The sequence below is a fragment of the Anastrepha ludens genome, chromosome 6 (genome assembly GCF_028408465.1).
Source record: "Anastrepha ludens isolate Willacy chromosome 6, idAnaLude1.1, whole genome shotgun sequence".
Taxonomy (NCBI): domain Eukaryota; kingdom Metazoa; phylum Arthropoda; class Insecta; order Diptera; family Tephritidae; genus Anastrepha; species Anastrepha ludens.
This window is the reverse complement of record NC_071502.1, coordinates 50501018-50528645: the sequence shown is the minus strand read 5'-3', so window position 1 is coordinate 50528645 and position 27628 is coordinate 50501018. Positions and strand designations below refer to the sequence as shown.

The following is a 27628-nucleotide window of genomic DNA, read 5'->3' as shown; positions in this document are numbered from 1 at the left end:
GAAAGATCAGGTGGAGAGGGACTTGGCTTCACTTGGTGTGTCCAATTGGCGCCGGTTAGCACGAGAAAGAAACGACTGGCGCGCTTTGTTAAGCTCGGCCAAAATCGCGTAAGCAGTTATCGCGCCATTTAAGAAGAAGAAGTAAGAACTCTAGCACTGTTTCCACAAAAATGTGTTAATTCTGTATTCAAAATATTTAAAATGTCCTCTACCCAGTCCATGAAACGTTTAATCTGCAAACTGTGATAACCAAGAATCAGTCTTCATTATAACACAATAAAAATATTGCATACAGGGTTACCGAGAAAATCATCTCAAATATTGAAGATGATATTATTTAGGTAATTTCTGATTAATTTGGTTATGTGGCATGACGCCTAAAACATCGTCATTTTCGAGATTTCAGATTTTAAATATTATTTTAAGAAATATTTTTTTTTTTCATTTTAAATTCCTCTTTTTTTGTATGTTGATTCAAGCATGCGATATTTTTTTGGTTTTGCTTTTAATTACAATGTATGTCAATCAGTACAAATGAACAAGAGAATTCGAACCGAACCCTGACAACAAAAACTACAGCTTGATGAAGTTCTGAATTTTCAATTTTTTACTAAGAATTTGCTCATTCACGTCATTTGTTAACTCCCATCATTAAAAGCAAATGTGATTTTATAGAAACTATTTTGGAAATTATATTAAAAATTAGTTTGTCTTTCTAGATATCCGAAAAGGTATAACGAAGGTATTAAAATAGATAACTAACCTGTAGGCGGATTGTGGGCACAACTAGTGGTGGATAAAATTTCAGAAAAGTTGACTAAAGCAACAAAATTTACAATGTAAACTTTTCTATTTATATATTACTAACTCATTTTCGCAAAGAGTGCCCCTATACGATACAAATTCTCATTATTTTCCTAAAAATTCTTTTGACATTTTTTTTTTGATTGTTCAAACCATGACAGATACTAAACCACTACCTGTTTGGAAATCATGTTTGATTATATTGGACCACCAGTCGAGTTTATTCAATTACATTAACCCTCGGCAACCCCTCGGTTTATTAAATTGCATAACGATCGGCAAATTTCTCTGATGGGACTCGGAGCAAATTTAGCTTTACGAAGTTATTTCTCCCTTAGGGACTTAAAGCAAATATATGGATATTAGAAAACACACAATTAGTTGAAACTGATTTATTGTGTCTCTTTTCTCTGAAATTTAGATTTGGTAAACTCGACTGATCCCGCAAATCTCTCCTTTCCTCTTAATGACATCTTGCTGCCAGATTGGCGGCAACGACTTGCGAATGCCGACACAGTGGCGACAAAGGGTTAATCTCAGAATAACTTTCAGTACAGCGTAATACCCAAAAGACTAGATTTATTCTAACTCATTGATGCTTATCAGATTTGCCTCAAACCTATTGACCAGATACACATTCACTACGCACTAAATCTAAGAAAAAATCCATGAAATAAAAATCGATTCGCACTATCTCTTCCCTAATTTTTAAGCCGCTTTCAGCAGCACGCCTATATCAAACTCCCCCATATGGCCTGCCAAGAAGCTTCGCATATCAAAAGTGACTCCCTACTTTATAATTTTGATAAACAAAAATTACCCGAAAATCGCAAAGAATGAAAAGATAAACTGTAAGAGCATTACAATGGCAAAGACATCGCACAGGAATAAAAATTCATCGGCTACGCTGGCAAGATTCTTTTGTGTGAACGCTCCGTCCCTGAAGTAATCATTGTGTTACTTACTGGTAGGGCAGAGGAAGGTTTAAACTGCAAACGAGTTGGGGCCAGAGAAAGAGGAGGTTTGTGTTAGCTGCTGATAGAGGAAAGGAAGGTTTCAATTGTAAACGAGTTGGGGTCAGAGAAAGAGGAGGTTTCTTTTTTGGGAAAAATTTCTGAATGAACCATTAGAGTGCATAAAAAGTCCTTTTCTGTATTAGAAAGACCAAGTGGAGAAGGATTTAACCTGACTTCTATTTCTGATTGACCTTATTGAGCACGAGAAATTAGAAACAACTATTTGAGTTTGTGGAACTTGGCAATAATTGATTGGTGATTGGTAACCCAAGGCATGAAAATTTTCAAAATGCGTGATGTGAACGTTAGCCCACCTAACAGACAGGACGAGCGTAATTCTGTAAACTACCATGGCTTGAAAGTAATCACACAAAAAATTTCACAAAATTTTCAAATTTCAATTTAAACTCCGCAACAGAAATTCAAAAGTAATCTAAAATTGCATATCAAAAAATTACTCGCATCAAAATGACATGACTCATAAGCATTTTTATTGCGCTTGCCACTAAATAGTTTACGATTGCTGTAATGCGCTGAAATTGGTCGTTGCAATTTGTGTTTACTTATTTTTTATTATAGTTTTTTATTTTTCATTTTTGGTATTGCACTAGTTCTCGCACAGCGACGGATATGTCGCTTACACATTTCTTCTGGCTCTGGGTTTTTGTTGCGTCAATCTTTTCCCACACTCTGTCAGTGGCTGTAGCGACGGGCGATAATATGCATGCGCATGTGCATACATGTGTAACAACATACATACATACATATAACATATATGTACAGTATGCATTATTATATGAAAATTGGTACTTATGCCACAATTTTGTTAACGCTAATGACATAATGGTTGTTATATCATGCTAAATATGGCTTTTTGATTATAGAAGTGTTGAAATGCACATAGTTTGCATAAAATCCAAATGTAAAATGAACTTTAATTTAAGAAAACGATAGCTAATGAAGACTTTATGAACGAACGTTGGACAGAAAGTGTTTAGATTTTTTATTTCACCTAAAGTTATTTTCATCCACTGTGACTTATATCAGTCAAACGCAATGGACAGACAACCAGACAGGTAATGCCGTTTTTGTATTTGTGGCACATTTTAGTATCTTTGTCGATAAAGTTATAAAAGCCATCATCGCAAACATAAAAAAACATTATATGGAATACTCACCTGTCATTTGTTAACGTAGTTTATCATTGAACATAAAATTTTTGAAGATCTATAGAACATAAAATAGGTATACTAGCTTAATAAAAGAGTTATTAACTACTTTTTTAAAAACTCTAATACTTTAACAATTCGACTGTTAAGTAGTAAAAAATAATATTACCACAGAAGTAAGAAAATATTAGCGTAGCGGATCAGATAACAAGATCTCGGCTCAGACTATCTGTTTCAGGGTCATTCTTTCTTCATACTCTTTTAAAATGACTTTACTAGAGAAATAAAGCAATCCCCAACTTGAAACTTTTTGTCCATTATTCATCTCTATTTGGAGATCTTAAAAAATTAAAAAAAAATTCTGTCACATTTTGAACTAGAACTTAGAACTTTTTTCATATACTTACCTGTATTTAGGTATCTTTTAAACTAAAGGAGAAAATAAAAATTCATTTATTCTTAGACCTAATTTAATTTTTTGGCTTTTTAATTTTTATAAGAAAAGTATTTGGATTTTAACTTAAATTACTATTTGATTTATTTGAAATAAAAAATAATAATAATTTCAGTAATGAGTACTGCCTCCTTTGTTAGTAATAACTTCATAAATCCGGAATGATGCAAGGAATCTATGTAGTTCAAGGAAATCTCGCTCCAAGCACGTTTAATATCTGCAGTTAATGTTTCGTTATCTTCGTATTGCTTTCCTCCTTCGTATACCTTTCGTGTTAGCCAGCCCCAAACATTTTCAATTACGTTAAGATCTGGAGAATATGGTGGACAGGTCATGATATTAACGTTTTGACTCGAAATAAAAGATTTTACTACTCGAGTTTTCATCAGTAAATACAACGCCAATCATTTAGTCGAGTGTCAGATTGGACAGTCCACGTCATGTATTCTTTCGCGAATTGAAGCCGGTTTTCTTTGCGTATTGCATTCAAAGGGGGTTTTTTCTTGATTTTTAGACGCTTCAGGTGTTCTGCATTTCTGATCGTACGCTGAACAGTTGATAGGCTTGCTTTTACTCCACCCAATTCCTTGATCTTAGCCGCAGATTTAGTCGAATTCGAAGCAATTCTAACAATTGGGCGTACTGCTTGTTTTGATAGTGCCTTTTTCCCCTTTGAAGTTATTTCCATATGCCTCTAGATCCTTCAAATATCTGTCAACAGTTCTGGAGCTGCGATTTATTTGTTTGGCAATGCTCCGGTTGGACAGTCCTTGCGAGTGAAGAAAGTCTACTTTTTGACGTTCCAATAAGCTCATAACAGCAGCTTTCCCCATTTTTTTCTTCAAATGTAGCTCGAAAACCCTTTATTTGTTTATTTTTGCTATTTTTTCAATACGAAAGTTTACACTTGTCCACGCAATACGAAGAAATTTTAGCTGCGTCTAATTCAATGACCAACCGAAAACACGTGTGATTGCCATAGAAATTTCTATAATCTCCCAATGTACAGTTATTTTTTCGCAAATCAACCAGCTGTCAGCATTTTTTTTCGAACAAGATTCGCACTTTGATAAGAAAAGCATTTTGGACAATTAGAACAAGCATGATAATAAATAATTGATTTTGTTTAAAAAAAACGATGGTGCGTCTAACCTAAGACCAGCAGTGTATGTCAGCGTATCTGCCCATCAAAAAAAAATAGAAATCGGTTATCACAAAAGCGTTAGATTAAATAATTCAATCAGTAAAATATTAGACAGGAACTGAAGCCGAGTATCTTCAAAATAATTAAATTTAATTTTTGGCTTGTTGTTAAAATTTTTGGAAAAATTAAAAATAGCTAATAAAGATTTATTGTGGGCGCCGTAGCCGAATGAGTTGATGCGTGACTATCATTCAGAAGTCCATAAGATTGAAACCCCGAGCACGAAACACCAATGGATATAAAAAGTTTCTTCTAATAGAGGTCGCTCCTCGGAAGACTTCCGAGTGTATTTCTGCCATGAAAAAGGTCCTCATAAAAATCTCTCTGCTGTTCAGAGGCGGCATAAAATTGCAGGTCCTTCCATTTGGTGTAAAACACAAACCACACCACAGGCAGGAGGACGGGATCAACCAACCACGCAAAAAGTGTGTAGGGCCAATTATTTATATACATTATCCTGGATCCTCCCGTGTCCAAACAAAGCATGTGTCTTATAATTTTAAAAAGATTGCAAGAGGATCTCTCAAAATAATTTAGAATTGATTTTTGGCACGTTGTTGAAATTTTTACGAATTTTGAAATGTTTAGAAAATATTTGCTCATGAAAAATATATGGATATATAATAGATGGCTTAATAATAATGTGCGGCAGAATGGGACCAAAAAGATGAGAATGTGGTATAGCAATTATGGAAGAGGAAAGGTTGTCGGAAAGTGGAACATTTTGTAGTTAAACATCAACATTTTCCTGCAATATATTCAAACTTTCGAAAAGGGTGTACGATAACGGACAAAACCTCAACATGCAGAGTGCGCCATCTTATACTTATGTTTATATGTAAACACTGAATAACTTTGTCATTTACCAACCGATCGACTTCAACATACATATTTTCGATACCTCAATTCAGTACGATTTCAACCATGGATCGCTTTACACCGAAACTATGCGCTGAAATATTGACGATATACATCGAATAAATTCATTCTATTGTTCTAACTCAACGCGCATATCGCAAAAAGTACCGCGGCAAACAGGCACCGTCTGACAATACTATTCGTCTTTTGGTGTCGAATTTTTTTTGAGCACGGGACAGTAGGAGATCATCAACATGCCGTTCATCAACGACCAAGACGTTCCAATAAACTTATTGAGAGCGTTGCCCAGGAGCCAGCAGTGTTGATCATCGTCGCGCTCAGCATTTGGGCGTCAATGAAACCACAATGCGGCGCATTTTAAAGGATGATTTAAATTTGTTTTCGTATGAAGTGTAATTGACACAAAGAATATTGCCAATAGACCATTCAAGTCGCTTGGAATACGGCCAAACAGTCGCTCGAATGGTTGGCACTGAACCCAATTTTTAGGAGCAAATTTTAATGACTGATGAGGCACATTTTAACCTCGTTGGCAGCGTGAATAAACAAAATTACCGCATTTGAGGAACTGACAATCCACACGAGATCCATGAAACGCCCTTGTAAGGCCAGAAAGTAACTGTTTGGGCCGGCATTTGCGCTAAAACCATCATTGGCCCATATTTTTACCGAGAAAACGAAGCGGTTGATGGAAACCGATATCGATGGATGTTGGTTCATTATGTCTGCCCGCAAATGCATGAGAAAGGTTTAGACGGTTACTGGTTTCAACAAGATGGTGCGCCCTGCCACATTGCAAATGCAACAATTGAGTTTCTGCACCGAAAAGTCCCGGGACGTGTGGACGTGTCAAAAAGAGGCGACATCTCCCCAGATCACCTGACTTAACCCCCTGGACTTCTTTTTGTGCGATTATCTGAAAAGTAAGGTTTAGTTTAAAGTAAGCCGCAGACTATTTACCAGCTTAAGGCAACCACTCGTGCCGAAATCTATGCTATAAAACCCGAAATGCTTGACAAGATGATGACAAACGCAGAAAAAAATCGCAGTGATTGCTAATAAAGGTGGCCACTTGATTAATATTGTATTCAAAAAATAGTTTTAATAAATTGTAAATGACCAAACCAAATAAAAATACCTCACTTATACAAATAATTTTTTTTTCAAAGTTATTCTATGTTTTCATACCGATATAAAAGATGTCCCACCCTATACTGTAAAAGAAATTGTGATATTTAGGGACCAAACGGCAGGAGCTTTGTCTTCAGTCCATCCATGATATTTGCCTCTGATATAAAAAACTCGTATTACCCTGACCAAATTGAAATTTGAAAATCTTTATTTATTATTGGAAATCAATTTCATTCCCTTCATATATTGCTATTATTTGAAAATAGATACCAATTTTCCAGTACTGTCATATAGCACAAGGTGGTGCAAAGCTAATCACCCAATTTTGTTTTTGAATAACTTTTTTACTAAATAAAAAAAAAACTATTTTGACTGATGGACATCTGTATCTTGACTTTTAAGCGCTCCATTGCTTATCTGTTTCTATACTGCAGCTATCTAGTTCAGAAAAGTCAAATATGACTGACGTACGATGCCATTTGCAAAACGCATAAATCTAACAACTTTGCACCACCTGGTAGTTCCATTGCATGTTATTTTTAAACGTTGTGCTCTAATCTCTGTTTTACTCTCGTTTCAGATTTTCAAAGTTGTGGAAAATCAGGTAAGAGGAAAAAATTGCTTCACCTTACTCATTTTCGGTTATTAGCTTATTCTACGGCTCAGAATTTATGATAAAAATTTCACTATTATATGTATATTACTTAATGTAGAATTCATGGCCTTTTTAAAATTTTGGAAAAGTTTATGCGAAAAATGTAAGCCGATTTTAAGCCCCTCTGTAAATTTAGAGTGAGTGAAATGTGAGGTCTAAGTAGTTTTTCGAATTTATTTGGATTTATCCATACGATATACAAGGAATGTAAACAAGTTACCTATTGTTTAGTGGCATTTTCAAATGTGCAAACTTTCACTAAATTGTTGAAAAAATATAGGCGTAGCCATAAAACTAGTAGATATAATGGCGCATATTCATAATCCTGTGTTAGAGAGCGGTATCGGGATCTTCGGTTTCTCTGTATTGAAATTTTAATCGAAAACAGAAAAGTGGGTTTGTCAAGCCTATTGCGGCGATTGGCGTGTTCTTCGTCTAAGTAGAGCAAATCAATTCATTCCATATATATTTATGTCAATCTTAATACTCATGAACCTTTCATAAAATCGGATTCCCTTTCCATTTCTTTAAAATAGTATTTATTCACTAGTTTTCAAATCACACTCCGTATACAAAGAAATTTAAATTTCTTTTAATTTGACAGCAGCTAAAGAAGAGTTTTTCATCACTCTAACCTAGGAGCTGGTTCTAGAGAAGAAAAGGGAGTCTACCGCTATTATGACTAGGAAAAAGTACTCAATTAAATAAAGATTATTTCGATTTATTTAGAGTCGACCTTACCTCAACTATGATTATATGCCAATGACATTAATAGCAAAAACTAAAATAAAAAATAATTAAAAAAAAATATATTTGATAATAATTTAATCACGAATTATATTCGTTATCACAAAATGTTTCTTCAACTTTTTAAGGAGACTGGGCTTAGATGAGATATTGTAAAGCCAAAAGGGCATAATAGATCGGTAGCCCGAAATGTACTACACATCAAATTATATCTATCTGCAGTAAATGACCTCTGTTTTCGCCCGTTAACAATGGCGGCATGCAAATGCCTAAATTATTTCACCCACTTCCACACACAATTTTCTGAACATATATTTTTGTGCCTCTGGAATACATAGTTTTGCCTACAAGGGTAAGACACGAGAAGCAGGGCTTCGAAGTGAACTCTTCTATATACAGGGGTCCGGCACTCGAAGTGTAACCAATTAACCCTAAATTTAGGTTGGAAAACTACATTTATTCAATTCAAAGTGAAAAATGTGTGAAAAGAATACAAAATAAAAAAATCAATTTACTTTTGCTCGATATGACCACCTTTTGCCTTGACTATGGCCTTGAGACGGTCCAGAAGTGAATCGCAAGCTACCCGAGTCTGACTTGCAGATATTTTGGCCCACGCGCCGACAAAGGCTTTTTCAGCGCCTCGAGGCTGGTGAATCTTTTAATTCCGAACTTGCTCTCCAAAATCTCTCAAAGAGAATAATCCATCGGCTTCGCGTCTGGTGAATTTGAGAGCCATTGTGTGGACGTTATGAAGTTCGCAATGTTGTTTTTTAGCCATTCTTGGTTCACTCGAGCTTCGTGAAATGGTGCCGAGTCCTGTTGAAACGTCCCTGGTCTGCTACCGAAAAGTTTGTCTGCCCACAGCTTCAAAGCCACCTCTAGAATACTTTCTCGATAGTAGTTCGCATTTAATATGACGCCAGGCTCGATGAAAAAGATTAGAGGGCGCCCATCTGCGGTTACAGCGGCCCAAACCATTACCTGCGGCGGATGCTACCTCCTGGTGGTCAATCGATGCTTGATGCCCGTGCATCAGCTGCGCGAGTGGTCTGAAGTTGGTTACACCTGCGAGTGCAGGACCTTGTATTGAGCATGAAATAAGTTGTGTCACCGTAAAAATCGATTTAATATTCAATATAAAATTTAACTCCGCATATTGATAATTCTAACAGTAGTAAATTTTTTTTCTGTAACCATCGTTTGAGAAATTGTGTCGCACTGGCCCTACCCAACACCGTGTGCCTATTCGTTTACACTGCGTGAAATAAATTTAGTATTCGTTTTTATGGACCACTTTTGACAATTTATTTTCTTCTTATTTAAAAATATACTTAAAAATATCTTTATGAAAAGATGGGTTATTCATCATGCATCAGTTCTAGTTTCAAACTTTGTGCAAGTTTCAAAAAGAATTCAACAAATTTCCAACAAATTTCTAACAGCTTACACCTTTTAATCACAATTTCTGCAAAAATTTAGTGAGAAGTTTACTTTTTCCTTTTTTTCTGCAAAAATTTAAAAATTTCCAAGAAACTTTCCGCAAAATTTCACACCTTTAATCCAAATCCATTGAAGTTTGGTGCAATAAGTGCAACTTTCAAGTAGCTCAAAACTAGTGTTAATTTTTTAAATTATTTTGCTGATGGTATTGGGTGTTCCTTCCATATAAAACTTATTTCGAGTAAACAAAAGAACAAATATTTGTCAAAAGTCAACAAGATTTTTGAGCTACTTGAATCTTGCTCTTTCTAACATCAAAACGCAATGAGAGATAAAACTGCGTATCCGAAAATTTTCTCAAGATTTTTATTAAAACTGTGAAATTTCGTTGAAATGTCTTTAAATTTTTAAAATTTTGCAGAAACCTTCAAGCTTGGTTTTTGTAGGAGAATAAACTAAAAAAAGAAAAAATCAGGTATCTAAACTGGTCACTAAGCCTCTGCGCTATAGTTATTTAACACAGTCTGCCTTGTGGAATAATAGAAAATTTTTACAGAGATTTTAATCACTTGATCTTGATGTTGATCACTAGATATTGATGATGTAATCGAAAATTGAACAGAAAAGCTATCAGCCAATTCTAACTCTGCCATTTACATCGTTTACAAATACTATAACGCAAAGTCTTGCAAATTAAGCAAGAAAACAGTCAAGGAACATTTGCTAGCCAATTAATGTTAAGCAACAACATCTGTTTTAACAATTAAGTAGAAAACAATCAGTGCAGACACATGTACGCGTACATACATATAAGCGCATATGCAGCAAGTTCTTTTATTTATATATGCACCATACGTATGTATGTCGCTTTGTTGAATGGCAAAACCCATAAATACATACCAACACACCAGCATACCAACATTGAAGCACGCGTGCGTGACACATACTTTTGTAAGTAAAAAATTAATGACACGATTGCAACACTTTTGTAAGTAAACCGTGACAATAAATCTAAATGTGTATTTCCATGTGACAAGCAACAAAATTAGTAAACGCAGCAGACGAGTTAGTAAAATGAATATTTCAATCAAAACGGGAGGCATTTTTCCTAAGCAAGTTATATGTATGCATTTATATGTATTTTCTCAGCATGTACAGTGTCATACATAAGAATTCGGGCAGGCCCTAAGTTTGCGTTTAAAGTGTAATAAAATCCAAATGATGCAAGATTTAGCTGGAGGCCTCCTTTTTTAAAATGAAAACATGCAAAGAGTGCCTTTTTAGTTTAAAAAGTATTTGTGCTTTCTGAAAGAGGATTCCCCAATTGCAGTGAGAGGTTTGATTTATGCCTACTAGTAAGAAAATTACTAAACGTGGCGAGAGGAAAAGTCTGGTTCTACAGAAAGATGAATATACTATTCTGGAAGCAAGTGAAAGAGTTGGGCACTTATTGTCGTATATTGCTTTAAGAGTTAAATGAAGACAAAGCATATGAGAAATCGGCTCGAGTCGTCTTAGAAATGCCAGCTTCAAAGTCTCTCTAATCTACTAAGGTTATCTCTAACTGGAATACTTAAGTATACTTAAGTTTACCAAGTGGAACCAAAGCTGTCGAATATCTTAGGAGAGATAATTCATAGAAGAGGCGCCACTAACACTTGCAGAACTGCTCTTCGTTTGAAAATGTGAGCTTACTTTACAACTTTCTGTCAAGGAGCCATTTTTGAAAATAGAACTGTACCAAAAAGTATCCAATGGACCAAACGACACCAAAATTGGACTACAATTCATTGGAAAAGAGCGGTTGCCGCAGACGAGCTCCAATTTAGCTTTTTCAAAACCATTCACATGTCGTAAAGAAGGAGACGAATCAGTGAACTCCATAGTGAAAAGTACTTTTATGGGACGATGCCCGTGAAGAAGAAACTCTCATGAGTACTGCTAGACAAGCATAGCAGTTTGAATGGCTTGCAACCTCACAGCTACACCTACGTACTAAACATTTCTCCACTATCTACCACTCTCTTCGCGGCACTGCAAAAGGTATTGCCTCACGTGCCTGATTAGCTCATAGGCTTCTAGTTATTGTTGAATAAAATCTACAATATTTTCGTCCTTTAAGATTTTAAAGGCTTCGAAGCAAAGCGTGGGCATTGGAACAAGATGTGATCAACCTCTTTTTCCCTCTCTATGCGGATTGAGATGTTCGAAAAACGATCATGGCTAATTCCCTGGAGGTATTTTCGAAATGCTCCTGGCTCCCCGTGGAAGGAATTGAATTAGGTGATAGTTTGTGCCCCTATGATCCCTTTCGTAAGGATGACTATTAACCCATGCGCCTTTACTTTTATGAGGGTTTCTGATGTACGCTGCCAGCTAGCTGTGTTAAGGGCATTTTTTGCGAAGTAATTGTGAAAGACGAATTGTCAGAAATGCGTTTCCTCTGTTATAGGACTCGACAGGTATCACTTATTGGCTGAAGAGTAAGCTTCTGCAAAACAACTTAATAAAATTTCGTTTTTTCAAAGCGGGATATATACGAGTATATTTGGAATAAACTTCAATTAAGCGCTTTTTGTTTTTGTCATGTAAAAAACCAGGAGATTGCGCAATATTGACTTTAAAGGATCACGAAATCCTGAATCTTGAAACTATCATCCAGTATTGGTACTCACACACATACATACATGCGTAATTGGCGCCTACACCCTTTTTGGGTATTTAGCCGAGCTTCTCCATCTATTTGTGGGGTGCGTATTGATGTGGTTTCACAAATAGTGCGACCTACAGATTTAAGCCCACCCCGAACGGCAGATATTTTTTATGATTAGCTTTTTCATGGCAGAAATCAACTCGGAGGTTTTCCATTGCCTGTCGAGGGGCGGCCGCTATTAGAAAAATGTTTTTCTTAATTTTGGTGTTTCACATTCTCCGAAATTCTCCGAATGGTAGTCACGCACATTTCGCCCCCATGCGGCTACGGCGGTACTCATACACAATATGTAAATAGGTATAAGCAACCACATAGTTATTATACAGGAAAACTCCATATACCACCTGCCCTTGTTTTTTTTTTGAAAAAAGATAACTTCCTAGAAATGGGCAAAGGCCAATGAACTTTTCTAGTAATAGTTCCGACCTGAAATCTGTATATAATCTTTGGCACATTTTGGAGATGTAAGATAAAAATCGACCAGCTAACATTGTATCTTAATTAATTCAGATTTTTACACACTGGTCTCTCAGCAAAGAAATTGTAAAAGGAAAACTTAGAAATTGCAAACTGAAGCTCCAAACTTTATAAGTAAAACTATTTTTAAGAAAATCCTTTTTGAAAGTGACTTATTTTTTAATTCAATAGTATGACAAAATTATATAAATTCCAAGCTTTTTTCTATTGAAAGCGGAATATTCAAAATTAATAAAATTATATCTTATCAAATCTTAACTTTTTAAAACTTAATGCCACAAAAAAGCAATTTTTTATGTCAGCAAGTTTTATGTCCGAAGTTTTATGTTTGTAAATGTAAGCTTTGGAGTAAGAGAAAAGTTAAAGAAACTAAAGCAGAGCATGCTGGTGAAGCACGTCCGCCATAAAAAGGTGTTGTCTACCAAATAACAACCATCTATGTACACACATATGTACATACGCATACCTTTTGGTTGGAGCTGTCTAGAAGTAAACTCAAAAATGTAAACAAAGGCTCAAATCACTACTAAAGTAGTTGACTACAAATTTTGGTAGAAAAATGTGTATAAAGTAGGTTAACAACCAATTGAAAGTGTCGAGCAGCTCATAGTTTTAGTTGGTAACAACCGGCTTGTTTTTTATAAATTAGTAGTAGGCCAACGTTAGCTGCTGAAGTTACTCTAACTATTGGCATTCTAACTAATCAAAAATATAGCATTTCGTAAATTTTCTGGCTCAAAAATTAAAAAGTAAGATTAAGAATGCTAATATCAAAGGATATTAAAAAAGGTAGGCGAGTTACTGGTAATACCCATGAATTGGTTCATAGAAAGAAGAGGGAGAACTCAGTAAAAGAGATAAAATTAAAAGCTCATTGCAATAAAATGAAATAAGATTAAGTAATTTTTCCAGGCCCAAAACATTAAGCAAAATAATAAAATTATTTACGTGATTATAACTTCTTTTAGGTATATTTTTTAATTAGATTTTGTTAGGCGGAAAAATGAACCACAAAACATAAGAAAGATGCCAAAACTCTAACACAAAATCTAATACACTTACTTATGTGCAAACTGAGCGAGCAATTTTTCGTCTTTCTGCAATTTGTCATGAAAATTAAGGTTTGTCCATTACTAAATGAATCAATGTTCGATATGATCGTAAAAACTATTGACTGACAAGGTTATTCATTTGAAACTTCGTAAATACCCAGTTATTGAGAACGTAATTTTGCGCAAAAAAATGTTTGCAATTTAATTTCAAGTACTCAAGAACAGTCGGAGAGTGCTCATAAATATATGTAATAAAAAAATATCATACATTAAAGACCTTTCGAATATATACTAAAAGATGTCATGAAGGAAAAAATAAGGAAAATTCACTCACGGTGTGCTTCTTTTGTACAACAAGAAACATATTGCGATGGCTGCTGTACTCAAGTGTGGTATCGAAATATTTACACCCTCCATTCGGTCTTTTGAGATTATTATTTATTTCTAACAATTAAATAAAAGTTTTTCTAACACTTAAATAAAGGTTTCAAGTTAAACAATTTAATAATTATGCTGAAGTAGTGTCGCAATTTTATTTTTTATTTTACTTGGTACCAATAAATTTGTGGAAAATTGAAAAGCATACTGGTTTCAATGAAAAATATATCGAACAATAATTACATGTTCCCGATGCACGTTGTTACACCATGAAAAACTCACATATTTGGAGATTGGGAATTTATGGTTTTTTAATTATTTTACTAATTTTATTTAATTTAATGCTAATCGATGCAATATTTCTGATTCTTTCATTTGTTATAAAAATTTATAGTTTTTTTCGGGATACCAATTTTTTAGTACACCAGACAGCGTACAATTGACCAAATGAAAAACATAAACTTCAATTTTCACAGCGTAAGCAGATAGAACAAATTTCATCTCTGGAGAAGTGGCAGCTCTTTTTAAATACTTTGGACTGAAGTATTCTTACATATAGCCGGCCCAAAAACCACACTGACATAGCGTTTTGACCACTTAGGACTATATTTATTTTGTTTTTCTTTTTTAAGTTCATAAAAATACAGTTCATTTTACAATAAATTTCATGCAAAACATGGTTCCATTTCCAAATTCATGAAATTTCAACAAAGCTCCAGAAAAAATATGGCGTGCATTTGTTTTAAAGAGAAAATTCCCAAAATGAACAGGATTTATTAGCAAATTCAAACTCGTTTGTTGCACTAAATGTTAATAAGCTGTAAAATTGCGTAACCAAATTTTCGTTAAAATTCTAAACAAAAACAATTTAATTAGGGAAGTTTTGGTGAAATTTTGTTGATTTTTTTTAAATTTTGTACAAAGTTTGAAGCTTCAATTTATTGAGAATTTTGAGCCAATTAAAATTGTTTATTATACTAAAATTTAATGGGCTATAAAGCTGCGTCACTGACTTTCTTTAATTTTGATTAAAATTTTTTAATTCTTAACATACTTTTCGAGTTCTCCGAAATTAGTACAATGAACCTTATTTTAGTAAAAAATTAATATATTAGAAATTTAAATTAGCTGAAAAAAAGAATTGAAGACTGGTGCAAATATTGTGGTACGTTTTATAAACTTTTTGCGAGCTCTATACAATCTTTGTTTGATATCCACATTTTAATGTTTTATTTAATTTACAAACAGTTGTTTACTCAATTTACATAAGTTATTAATTTGAATTTTGTATGTAGGCAGCAACTCTTTTATTTTCGACCCGATTGGCCCTTACCCTTACAGCAAAACTTGTCACACTTTGTCACAATACTCTATTATTGCTAAAAATCCCACCAGAATTCCATCACGATTTTGTAAACGACTTTTTAAAGATTTTTTGCATATATGTATAATAACTTGTACATACATTTTTCAGTTAAGTGGTAACCCTGTCTACAAATATGTCGAAATTAAAATGGCCTTCGTCTGTAGCCGTAATATGTTGCCTGTTGTAATATGTTACTTTATTAAAATATTTAATTCATTGTAATTTTGTATGTGATGGCAACCCTGTTCAAAAATTATTTTCGGCCAAGCCCCATGCATTCTGTATACATTTTATAATATTTAATTTAATTTTTTACATAGTTATTAAAAACATTTTTATATAGGCGGCAACCCTCTTAAAAACTACTTATAGTTTATATATATATATACTTGTATATATATATATACTTTTAAATACCTTCACTTTGCCACCCATATCGCAATTTTTTACTTAATTGATCTTTATTTTTTTATGTAGGTGGCCACTCTTTTGTTTCTTATTCGATCGGCCCCACGACTAAGAGGAGCACTTCTCACACTTTGCTAAAGTATTGCTGAAAATTCCACCAGCAACAGGGAGCCTACACTCAAAAGCACATATTTATCCACTAATATGTACATCTGTAGGTATATAAATACATGTCAAGATTTCGCATTTTTTCTCTCTTCATTTAGCAAGCTTTTGTACCTCCCCTTGCATGTTTTATTACATATAAAAAATAATTGTTTTGGCAAATTAGGTAAAAAATTCAAGACAGGTTACTATCGATTTTTCCATATATTTTTCACAGCCTCAAATATTTGATTAGCTAACTAGGTTTCATTTAGTAGCTAAAAACACTAATTATTTCTTTTGCAATTACATATAACCAATTATGTAAAGTTGCAAAGCCGGAAGCTTCAAAATATTTACAAACAGTTTCTGAAAATCATTCACACGTTGTGGACTCAGCAAAAAACGATAATTACAATTAAAAAAACACAAGAAAAAACAACATTTCAGTGTAAAGCAAGTGACTTAAGCACCGTTAACAAGCATTGGCATGTAGCGCTAATGATTTATAACGAAGTGAAAACTCATAACAATAACAAAAATCGAAATTAACGTCAAAAACAATTAACACACAAGAGTATTGTGTAATATGAAAATTATATATTTTTATGTCTCCGTAAAAGTTATTTCCATATACCTATGTAAGTAATGTACAGCTTTTTTCTACTTGCAAAATAAAAATTACAAAATTCAGGCAAAGCGGCGAGAAAGTTATGGAATAGCTAAAAACAGAAGCAATCTGTTATTAAGCAACAAAATTGTTTATAAGGTGTACTAAACGGTAACTAAATTAGCATATAAACCAAACACAAACGGAAACCGTTAAAAAAAAGAAAAGCAAAATTTATAAATCAACGTGAAAAAATGCAATAATCATAAGCCACAGCAAAGTAATCTAAAGCGCGCACACACGCAAGCACACAAGCCCAATGTAAACAAAGCAACAGGTGTCATTAAGGCGTTCATGTGGCATAATTTATGTGAATGTACTTAGGCATATGCATGCCTGTATATGTATATGTGCATGTGTTTGTGCATTTTTTTGTTTTTTTTTTAATTTAAGCCCATACTCTCGTGACACTTATTCTTGCCTAATTTACGCCAATACCTATGCACATGGAGAGCAATCGAAGAAGCACAAAAAAAAAACAAAATGCGAATGCTAATCAAAAGCAAATTGCACCATTTCACTTTCGCTTTCAACGCCCCGTGTCGCACTTGACGCTTGGCTGCCTAGATGGTTGGCTGGCACTTCACTGTCATCATTCGTCATTAACGCCGCGCCATGTCGGCATATCGCTAATCGTACATTAACATTCTGTTTTCAGTTGTGCAAATTGTGCAAGTAATGACGCTTTAGCGAAACAGCGAAACACACAGGTGAGCTCATATAAACGAAAGGAAAGTTCGTGTCTGAAGTCTTTCGTTTGAGCAGCACAGCTCAATACGTACCGGTGCTAATAAAAGTATAAAAATGTTAAGTATTTGAATAATTTTCGACTGCATGAATTTTTAAGTGCAGACATGCAAAATTATTTTATTTGTTTAGCTATTCGAATTTTGAATGCAAACTTTAGTTTGCTATTTGGCCAGCTGTTGTTGCGCACTGTAGAGGAAGCTTACTTAAAACTAAGTGTTTCCGATATGGGCAATGAAATAATTTCACGACAAGTTTTCGTATATTAATGAAAAACTTTCAGCAAATTTGTTTTTCTTTTTGTTTGTTTTTATTTCTTTAAAAACGTGAGGAATTCCGTAGAAATATAATAATTAGGAATTGAAGGAACGGATTTCATAAAATGTTATGGATTAAAAAGTCTAAAAGTTAAAAAATAAAATAAAAATACCCTAACTGCAAGTCGTGATATTTTGCATAGACTACACTGGTTTACGAATTTTGAATTTTTTTCTCACCTGATACCACTTTCCAAATCCGATGTATAAGTATAAGTAGAAAAGAGCGGTAGTTCCGAAAATTTAGTACATTTTTTTATAGTTAAATTTTCGAAACATTTGCTTCACAACCAGGCACAGAATCAAAAAGCTGGAGTATTCAGCAGAAATATAATAAATAGGAGTTGGAGAAAATATTTGATAATATTTTATAGCTTAAAATAAATCTGAAGTTGAAAAATAAAAATGCTTAAATAAAAGTAAATGAAAGATATATAAAATTGTCTATAAATTATGCATACATTAAGTTTCAATTGGTATAAGAATTTCTGAAAAATTAAGAAATTAGAGCGATTCCATGCCAAGTGACTAGAGTATTTTGGACATGGTCCTCAATTTTTCTAAAAATTGTTATATTTGCGGGCTTAAATATAAAAAAATTAAACTAAAAATGTTATTAAAAACTTAATAATTTGGGATTTTTTCCCCCTTGTTCACTCCACTCGGGAGCATAGGGCCTAGACAAGACTCAGCATTGCGTTGTTTTCATTAATCTATTTTGATTTCTGACAGGGTAGGTGATTAGCCTGCCGCTACAAAAAATTTGAAATTTATTCAATGACAAAAATTTTAGTATGGAGTTTTTTCAAGTCAAGTAATTTCGGTACATTTAAACATTTTTATACATTTTTTGTTTTTTTTATATGATGAAATAAACTTTTCTAAGATTTGAATTTTTTATATTATAAAATTTAATTTTTTTTGTAAAGAGTGCTTGTATAACATTTTTTTTTTGTAAACGCCTTTGATGGGCTCAGTAAATTCACAGCATTTAGTATATAGAGAAAATGCGCAGTATTTCAGTGAAAGAAAAATTGTGAAAAATCGTTGCACATTTTCAATCACTTGAAACATACACTTTATCATTCTTAAATTATTAAGCTATAAAATCTATTCTTTCCTATCTCTTTCTCTGATACTTTTTTCCTTCCCTCCTTGACTATCTACCCCCTTTCCAGAGCTTTAAATACAATGGGCTCTTTAGCCTGAGTGTTTTAGGAGCCACCAAATCTCCTGGTGCTCCTTGGCTCCACCTTTTCAAATTTTCAAGCTATAAAATTGCCTTCCTAAATGTTTTTTAGAAATTCTAATTAAAAGCCGCGAAATGTTGCTGATATTTTCAAATTTTTTTTTTTAATTTTGATATAGAATTCGAAACTTGGATATATTTGGGCTTTGTTAGGCAATGAGCTACAGTTAAAAATAGTAATGAATATTCAAAATGAAAAACAAAAAAAAACCGCGGCTAAATATCAAGACTGCCTAAAATATTACCCCCATTGCAGTCATATCAGCCACCAAAACCACAAAAGCTTTCCTACCATTCCAGTTGTATATCTACTCTCAGCCACCACAGCAAGGAACCATTATAATTTTATACTGTATTATAAGGCCGAAACAGAAGATGTGAAAGATATCAAGAACTGATATTTTCAGGTACTTAAAAGGCACTAACCTCTCAGTGACATAACTACCAGCCCAAAAACAGTAGAAAATGGGCGAGTTAATATTTCTGAGACTGTCCAGTCACCGCGCACAATAGACAATAGAACTTAAGTTGCTTTCCAAACCAAATTGAAGAGAGATCTTCGAGTGATCTTTGACTTGCAAAAGTAGATTCAACATTCAGTACAAAAGGCTACATGAGAACAAATGAATTGTGCTATCAAATGAAATCAGAGCTTTTAGAGCCTCGAAAGGTAATTTCACCAAAAAGCCATTAAAAAAAGTCTTGGCTTTGATCGAACTTAGTTTTGACCGATGAAGAAAAATTAACTGATTTTTTTTTATTTTTTAGAGTATTTTTTGTGTGAAAAAACTATTTTTATTTTTAATGCGTATTTCCTATGTAACGACGTCGGAAAATTTCTTGCCATTACATTTGCTTACTCGCGTGCATTCACTTCACCCAAGACGTAATTTATCTCTAATTTGTTTCTTCCATTTTCTCGCACATGAACCAGCAAGCAATTGTTGAATGCCACTGACTTTCTGCCTACAATAAATAATAATGGTATAATAAAGTGGCCCGCACAACATTGACAGATTCAGGCCGGACTCCTCATCACAATTTTTTTGCTACTTAATGTTTATACTCAAAAAGCTTTTCGCATTCCACTTCTATGCATTGTCAGAAGGCATTCTAAAAATCAACCGACTTATTCTTATTTGCTATTCTATGCTGGGACGCCGGGACCTAATACCCTCACCTAATACCCCACGTACATTACAATATTCCCTTAGTGGCAATGGGTTGCGAAAGCGCCACCAAATGTGCCTGCTTTGCAATTTCTTGTGAAATTTCTGGTAAACATGATCAGTGTGTGCAGCTTTCCTTTCGATATCTTTCTGTGTATATGTGTATGTATATATTTCTTTATTTATGTGCCTGTGACAGACCATTTTTCCGACTAAGGCCTACTCAACTATAGCTTAAGCCATTTAAACAAAACCAAAATAGTTAAGAAAATGACAGCCAATAAATCTCTCATTGAAAATAAATTTCAGCAGCGAGAGAAAATTATTCGAAAAATTGTATACAGCTGACAGAGGAGAAAGGATTTTTTATTGCTCTGCAATTTTTAAAACATGTCTTGTGATTTGTAATAGTGACTCTATTGTGGTAAATAAAATTTCACTTAAAGAAAGGTTTATAGTGTATCTACACAAAACAAGAGAGGAAAAAAGTGCTAGGAATTACAGAAAAGGAAATTGTGTTGTAATTATTTACACAAAATTTTCGCCAATCAAATTTTCAACTTCAAACCTTGTTTTTAAATATTGAAGCTGCATATAAGATATGTTTGTAATAAGTGCTACCCTGCCCATTTACGTAGGTGATGGAATGAAATGGAAATATTTCCTATTGCACTTAAGGCCAAGGGGTAGGATTTAAAGGATACGTAGAGACAAATGGGTGGCGATACCTTACTTCTCCGCAAACTTCCAAGATTTTTTATGAACCTTAACAATTTTTCGAGGGCAAAGAAATGTAGTTTGTCTCTTCTCATCGTCAATAAGATCCAAAAATGCTCTTTACAATCTTCATCATTTAAATAAGTTGTGCGCCACTTCAAGGGAATGCCAAAAAAGTTGGCATCAGGTCCCTTTCTGCTACTCCCTTCTGCTGCCATCAAAGCCACGGTTAGTAAACGGGTTACTCTAACCCACAAGCGAGCTTGCCAGGCTGAGAAAGGCTGCAGATGGGCAAAACTGATGTTACTTGTTATGTCAGACCTACTGTCACAGTTCCTTCTGTCACTAAGCAGAGGAGACTATAGGAGGCTGATGACGGGCCACTTTCAAAAGGTAGGCATCTTAGGCAGCTCATTCTTCCCAGCATGTGGAGAAGAGGATGAGACGGCGGACCACTTTCTGTGCGTCTGCTCCGCCTTCGCTCGAATCAGGCTTGAGGTCTTTGGCACTGATGTATTAAGAAGGGACCACCCTGGCTCCTTGGCACCACAAGGTCTTGAGATGACATATCTAATTTATTTTGACTATACTTAGTCTTGTCATAAATTTTGTGGAAAATTTTACAAATTGTTCGAAGGAAAAAGTTCCGTTATTTCTGCTTTGTTCGTATGCATTGTGTACACATAAATTATACACAGTTTCGTGGCAAATTTAACAATGAAGTGAGGCGCTAAGGAAAATCGCATTGCATTTAACAAAACGTCTGAAGTGACAAACAGAAAAAGAAGTAGTCGTCCTCGCGCGAACCGAACCGTGCAGCCATAAAAACCGTTCGAGAAAGAGTTCGCAGAAATCCCCTCCGAAAGCAGAAAATCATGTCCAGGGAAATGAATGTATCAACCAGTTCCATATCAAGACTAATTAAAGATTACCTCTACATGAAAGCCTTCCATCGCTCAACTGGTCATCTTTTCACAAAGCGCTTGAAGAAAATTAGACTGAACAGATGCAACCAACTTCTTCGGGGGCACGCGGTGAACGGCCATGAAAATATTCTTTTCACAGATGAGAAAATTTGCACTGTTGAAAAATTTGTTAATAAGCAAAATGACAAAATCTATGCTGAAACTTCTAAGGGCGCAAAAAATGTTGTTCCAAGGGATCAGCGTGGCCACCATCCAGCCTCCGTAATGATTTGGTGGGGAGTGTCTTGTAAAGGTGTTACATCTCTTCATTTTTGGGAAAAAGAAGTTAGGACCTGGCAAAAAGTGTACCAGGAGGATGTCTTAGAAAGCGTGGTGAAGCAGTTAAGCTGTACTCTCTTCAATGGAGAACGTTGGATCTTCCAGGAAGAATCCGCTGCAGCCCAAAAGGCAAAAACCACCCAGCAATGACTAAACCACAAACCTCCCTCCTTGGCCCCCTGGAAGTCAAATAGTTAGTTCATTGGATTAAAACTTGTGGTCAGAATTGGAAAACATGGCCTGTCGGAGACATAACAAAAATCAACAGAGTAGTCTCAAAAAATCTTTGTGTACGTGCTACAATAGCTGAAGGACCTAATCTTGCGTAAAAGCAAATTCGAATGAAAATTTAAAGTTTTTTTATATAATATTTACATGATTAAATAAAACTAACTTCAATAAAAAAATATTATAATTTCATATCTATAACGGACTTAACTTGTAACAGAACTTATGGCAGGGCTAAGTATTCCTCACCAAAAACGGAACTTGCAGTTTTTCCACCAGAATTATATAATTTATTATATTTTAAGATTTTTATCAAAATATTTCAGAAAAGTCTTAAGATTTACAAGAGCTGGACTGATTTTAAAAACAAACAAAAATTAATTAAACTTAAACTAGTTTTTAAAAATATTGGTGAGAAAAAAACAATATCTAATTTACTTTTGCTATAAGCATACAGGATACCTAACTAAAAAAATTTGCAATTTTTTCACCGAAATTATAAAACTTATTATATTTTAAATTTTAAAATATTTTTGCAAAAAATCCCCTAAAATAATAAAAGGGCTTACGATTAAAACGTCTAAATAAAATATGCAAATATTTCTACAGCAAAATTATGACGATCACCTCATTGTTCCTCATACGCAACACCAAACTCAGCCAAATATCTCCAATGCATACCAGCGCTTCTAAAACTTACATAAATTAAAAAAATTACCTGCAAAGTATCGATACCAACCAAATAATTACCACCATTGCCACTTGCCTATTGCATTTTTAGACGTACAAGTACGCGCTAGAGTGTCGTAACCACGAAGTAATTAACAGCTGAAATAATAAATATGCATACATACATACACAGACACATATTATTAGTCATATTCATCCATTGTAATGTATTATTTCGTAAGGCGTACAAGGCAGTGTCATTAGTAAGTAAATTGAAGCAAACTTAATTCAAAAAGCCTTCGGGTGGTATATGAAAACCCCAAAACAATAAATAGTGTAACAAAAAACTGTCCACAAATTGCAATTCATTCAATAATATTTTGATGTTCAGTATCGATTTTAGGTATGCACGCGTATGTGTGTGTATGCGAGGTAATGTTAACTGCATTATACGCTTGCGGTCGCATACTTTTCTTAATTTGCCTCTTTTATTAATATATTTCTTCAGTATTTTTTTAATTTTTTTTTCACATTTTTTTTGATAATTTCGTTTATTTTTATTGAGGTTTTTCTCAAATCCATTGCACATAAATTCATTAGCTGACGGTCAGATGCGATATACTACTCGTATATGTGTGTATGTTGTACACCGGTGATGTTATGGTGGCAATATTTTTTTACTCCCATTTTTATTGCCAAAAGTGTCTCGATTGGACCACACAACACCAAAATTGGACTACACTTGATTGATGAAAAATTATTTTCTCAGACCAGTCAAAATCAGTTCTCGGCACTCCTCACCACTCAACTTCCAAACTCGTAGCTATGATTACCAGTCATTGCACAATCGGCAGACACGTGGAAAAGCTGGGTTTGCCATTTAACTGTCATTGCAGAAGCTGTCACGAGGTACTCCATTCTTCGACAGCTTGGTGTGTCAACCTAAATCTCATCTATCTTCTCCGTTGCATCAACAGCTCTGGCTGGCTGTATAGTAGATATCTGCCTGTTGGAGGTCTCATATCGGTATCAAAACGACGCTTTAATGCTACTTGAGGAGTGCCAGTGTGGAGGACTTCAACCCTTTCACCGACCTAACTAGCTGTTTGCTTTAAATTGCTACAATATTAGTTCTAAATTGAATGGGCTACAAAAATCGGCTATATAAAAATTCTGATTAAAAATTTTAAAATTCTGATACAAATTTATGGAATTTTCTTCAATTTTGTACAAAGTTGTAAAATCTTAATAACATGATTTCTGTTGCAGTATGAACTATATTTTTGTTAATAAAAACAAATTAAAAAAATTATTATTATAAATGACCAAAATTTTGCTCTACAATTATTGTGAACACAAGTGTACACACTTTTAAAAAATACAGCGCGGCAACTATCCTTTTTGGCACGTTATGAAATCAAAGCGTACACATACGTACATTGGCATGTATGCAAAATAATGGCTGAATTACAGAAATCGTGATTTGATCTTTGGAAAATTCTTGTAATCCAACAATCAATTGAAAAAAAAACTTACGAATATTTACCAGTTCACAAATCAGACAACGCTACGCAGCAGGTGATGAAATTCGAGTGCATTTGTGAGCTGGCTGTCAGTCGTGATAAATGCGGACGTTTATGCAAATCTAACGTAGTATTTTTTTTAAATGCAACGAAACTGAATTGGAATTTCCTTTAATTGATTTGCCCACATTTATATGCTGCAGTGTTTTGATTTTATCTATTAAGTCTTGTCTTTGCAGAGGGTATCGAAAGTGATTAATTGTCCATTAGGAAATATTCAAATTTTAGGAGCCGTGAATTGACTGGCCATAATGTGCAATTTTAACCCATTCGCGGATTTGCCAAATATATACTAGATTTCTCAATAATTGTTGGGTTCGACAAGAGAGGGTATTGCTATTAGTCAAAATGTTTTTTTGTTTTTTGTTATGCTGATACACTCTTCATATGAACGTATGTGAAGTTTCAATTCAGTCTGTTTACAAGCATTTAGTATCGGCATGCCACAGTATTTCCTACAATGGAAAAAATCAAGTATCATGCAGTGATTGCAGTGATTGAATTTTTATTTTTGGAAGGTTTAAAAGCAAAGAAAATTTATGACAGCATGTTGAAAGTATATAAGAGCTTTTCGCCATAATTTAGTACAGTAAAAAAATGGGTTGCTGAATTTAAACGTAGTCATATAAACCCTGAATACGATCCACGTCAAGTACGTTCAAAAACAGCGACAACACCAGAAAATAGACAAAATACAGGATATCGTTTTGAAAAATCGTCAAGTGACTGAAATATATCTATTAGAAGCTCTAGGCATCTCATTAAGCAGTTTAAGCAATGTTTCGACTGATGTATTGGATTTCAGAAATCTGTGTGCAAAATGGGTGCCGCATTCGCTAACACTCGAAAAAAACAGATTCGAATGCAACTTTCTCAGCAACATTTCGGGCACTTTTGAAAGGATAAAGTAGATTTTATGCGTAGATTCATCGCTATGGATAAGACTTGGGTCTATCACCATGATCCTAAATCAAAGCATGTCGCTAAAGAATGGTGTGAGCCTTTCTCTTCTGCTCCGAAACGAGCTCGTATCCAAAAATCTCCCAAGAAGGTGTTAACTCCAGTTTTTGGGATACGAAAGGAATTTTGTTACTGGATTACTTGAAACTGGTGAAAGAAGAAGAAAAAGAAATTTTGAATATTATTGTAATCCTTTAGACCATCTGAAGGTGAAAATTCGTGAAATTCACGTGAAACTCGTGAATGTCGAGATTTTGACAATGGCTAAAATCCATGAAATAAAGCTCGAGTTTTTGGAGCGCTTACCCTATTCACCAGATTTTTTTTCATCAAGTCTGGTCGATCGGTCTTAACCGCTGTGTGAGCGTACTTTGCGATTGCACAGTTTTTTCGTAGCGAAAATTTACTCGGAGCGTCGAGCAGCTTTTAGAAAAAATATTCCGAATTATATGATATTAAATATCAGTGCGCTTTGAACCCAGTACCCAACGAATGGTTGTCACAAACTAACTCGTCTATGGCGGTCACAATTACTGGGTTACCAGGAAATTTATCCCAGATACTTAAGGACGTTATTTTTTAGATATTCTCTAATTAATTTGGTTAAAAGATATGATTTCCGAAACTTTACCGTTACGATTTTAAGGATTATTAAAAAAAAATGTTCTTGTATGTCCATATTTTTTTAAATTCTATTGTAAGAGTCCGCTATTTTCCTGTTTTTAATTAAAATTTATGTCAATCAGTACAATTGGAATCTTCCTCTTTTTCTGCTACCACCAGCTGGTAGCGCATCGAATACTTTCAGAGCCGGAGCGTTTGTATCCATTCGGACGATATGACCCAACCAGCGTAACCGCTGGATCTTTATTCGCTGCGCTATGTCTATGTCGGAGTGAAGCTCATAGAGCTCATGGTTTTAACGCCTGCGACTATCGCCGTTGTCAACGTGCAAAGGTCCAAAAATCTTGTGCGGAATCTTTCTCTCAAACACTCCAAGCATCGCTTCATCGGATGTTGTCATCATCCACGTTTCCGCGCCATACGTTAGGATGGTCATGATGAGAGCCTTGTAGAGTGTTAGCTTTGTTCGTCGAGAGAGGACTTTACTACTCAGTCCAAAGTAGCACAAAAGAGATTCTACGTTGAAGTATTTACTATTTCCCTTCATTAAAAAAAATGTACAGAAACTAATCTGAAAATTATTTTAAAAACTAGTATGTATTTTTAGTTGTAAATAATAGAAAATGGCTCACTCAACTTGTGGAGTGTTGAATTTCATAAGGAGGAACAAATTGTAAAAATACGTGACTAAAATAAAACATTGAACAACTTAAATTTTTTTATTCAGAATAATTTAATATCAAAATGACCATCCCAGTCCTGATACAAATTCGCATTCCTTTCCTTAAATTAGTTTTCATGACGCTTGCTCGTAGATACTGCTTCATTTCATTAGCCCCACCAAGTGTCTTCTGTTTTAGAGCATCCATATTACCGATCCAAATCATATCGTTGTATACGAGACGTTTCATTTGACCACACACGGCAACCCTGTATAAGCTGAGAAATATTGCGCCCACCAGAAGTGGGTGACTAAACTCTGTCACAAATTTGGTATACTCAAACTGATTATAGACCGAACCTAATTTCCAATGTTCAAGGAAGGAAGTATTTCAAGAAATTCAAGCAAGTGAAGTTCTTCTTATTCAAGAAATGCTTTTAGCAAATTTCTCAAAGTACCAATGAATGCAAGTAAGTGGTCGATAGAGAAACAATTTTGTGGTTTGCTCAAGATATGAAGAATTTTTAATTTGTTTGATAAATTTCACTCTATTAGCTCCTTTTTATAGAGCCTTAAAGAACACAATTTCCATTCCATTGCATCAAAGCTCGTAAACTCTCTTACAGAACGGTGTTGTGTCAACATTGCCGATATTTACAGAATGCTTTTAAGTATAGGCAGAGCCATAACTTATTATCAAAAGTAGAATTTATGCACGGAAAATAACTTACCGTTCTTTTTAGCATAAAT

General features: G+C 34.3%; 1 protein-coding gene across 1 annotated transcript in view; it reads left to right on the top strand.

The window, feature by feature from the left end:
* Positions 1-27628, top strand: part of LOC128867597 (mucin-2) — a 76833-nt gene that overhangs the window by 16761 nt on the left and 32444 nt on the right. Inside the window, exon 2 of the mRNA XM_054108982.1 lies at positions 7238-7261. The gene's annotated coding sequence lies outside the window, so the exon portion shown is untranslated. The remainder of the gene's footprint in view (positions 1-7237; positions 7262-27628) is intronic.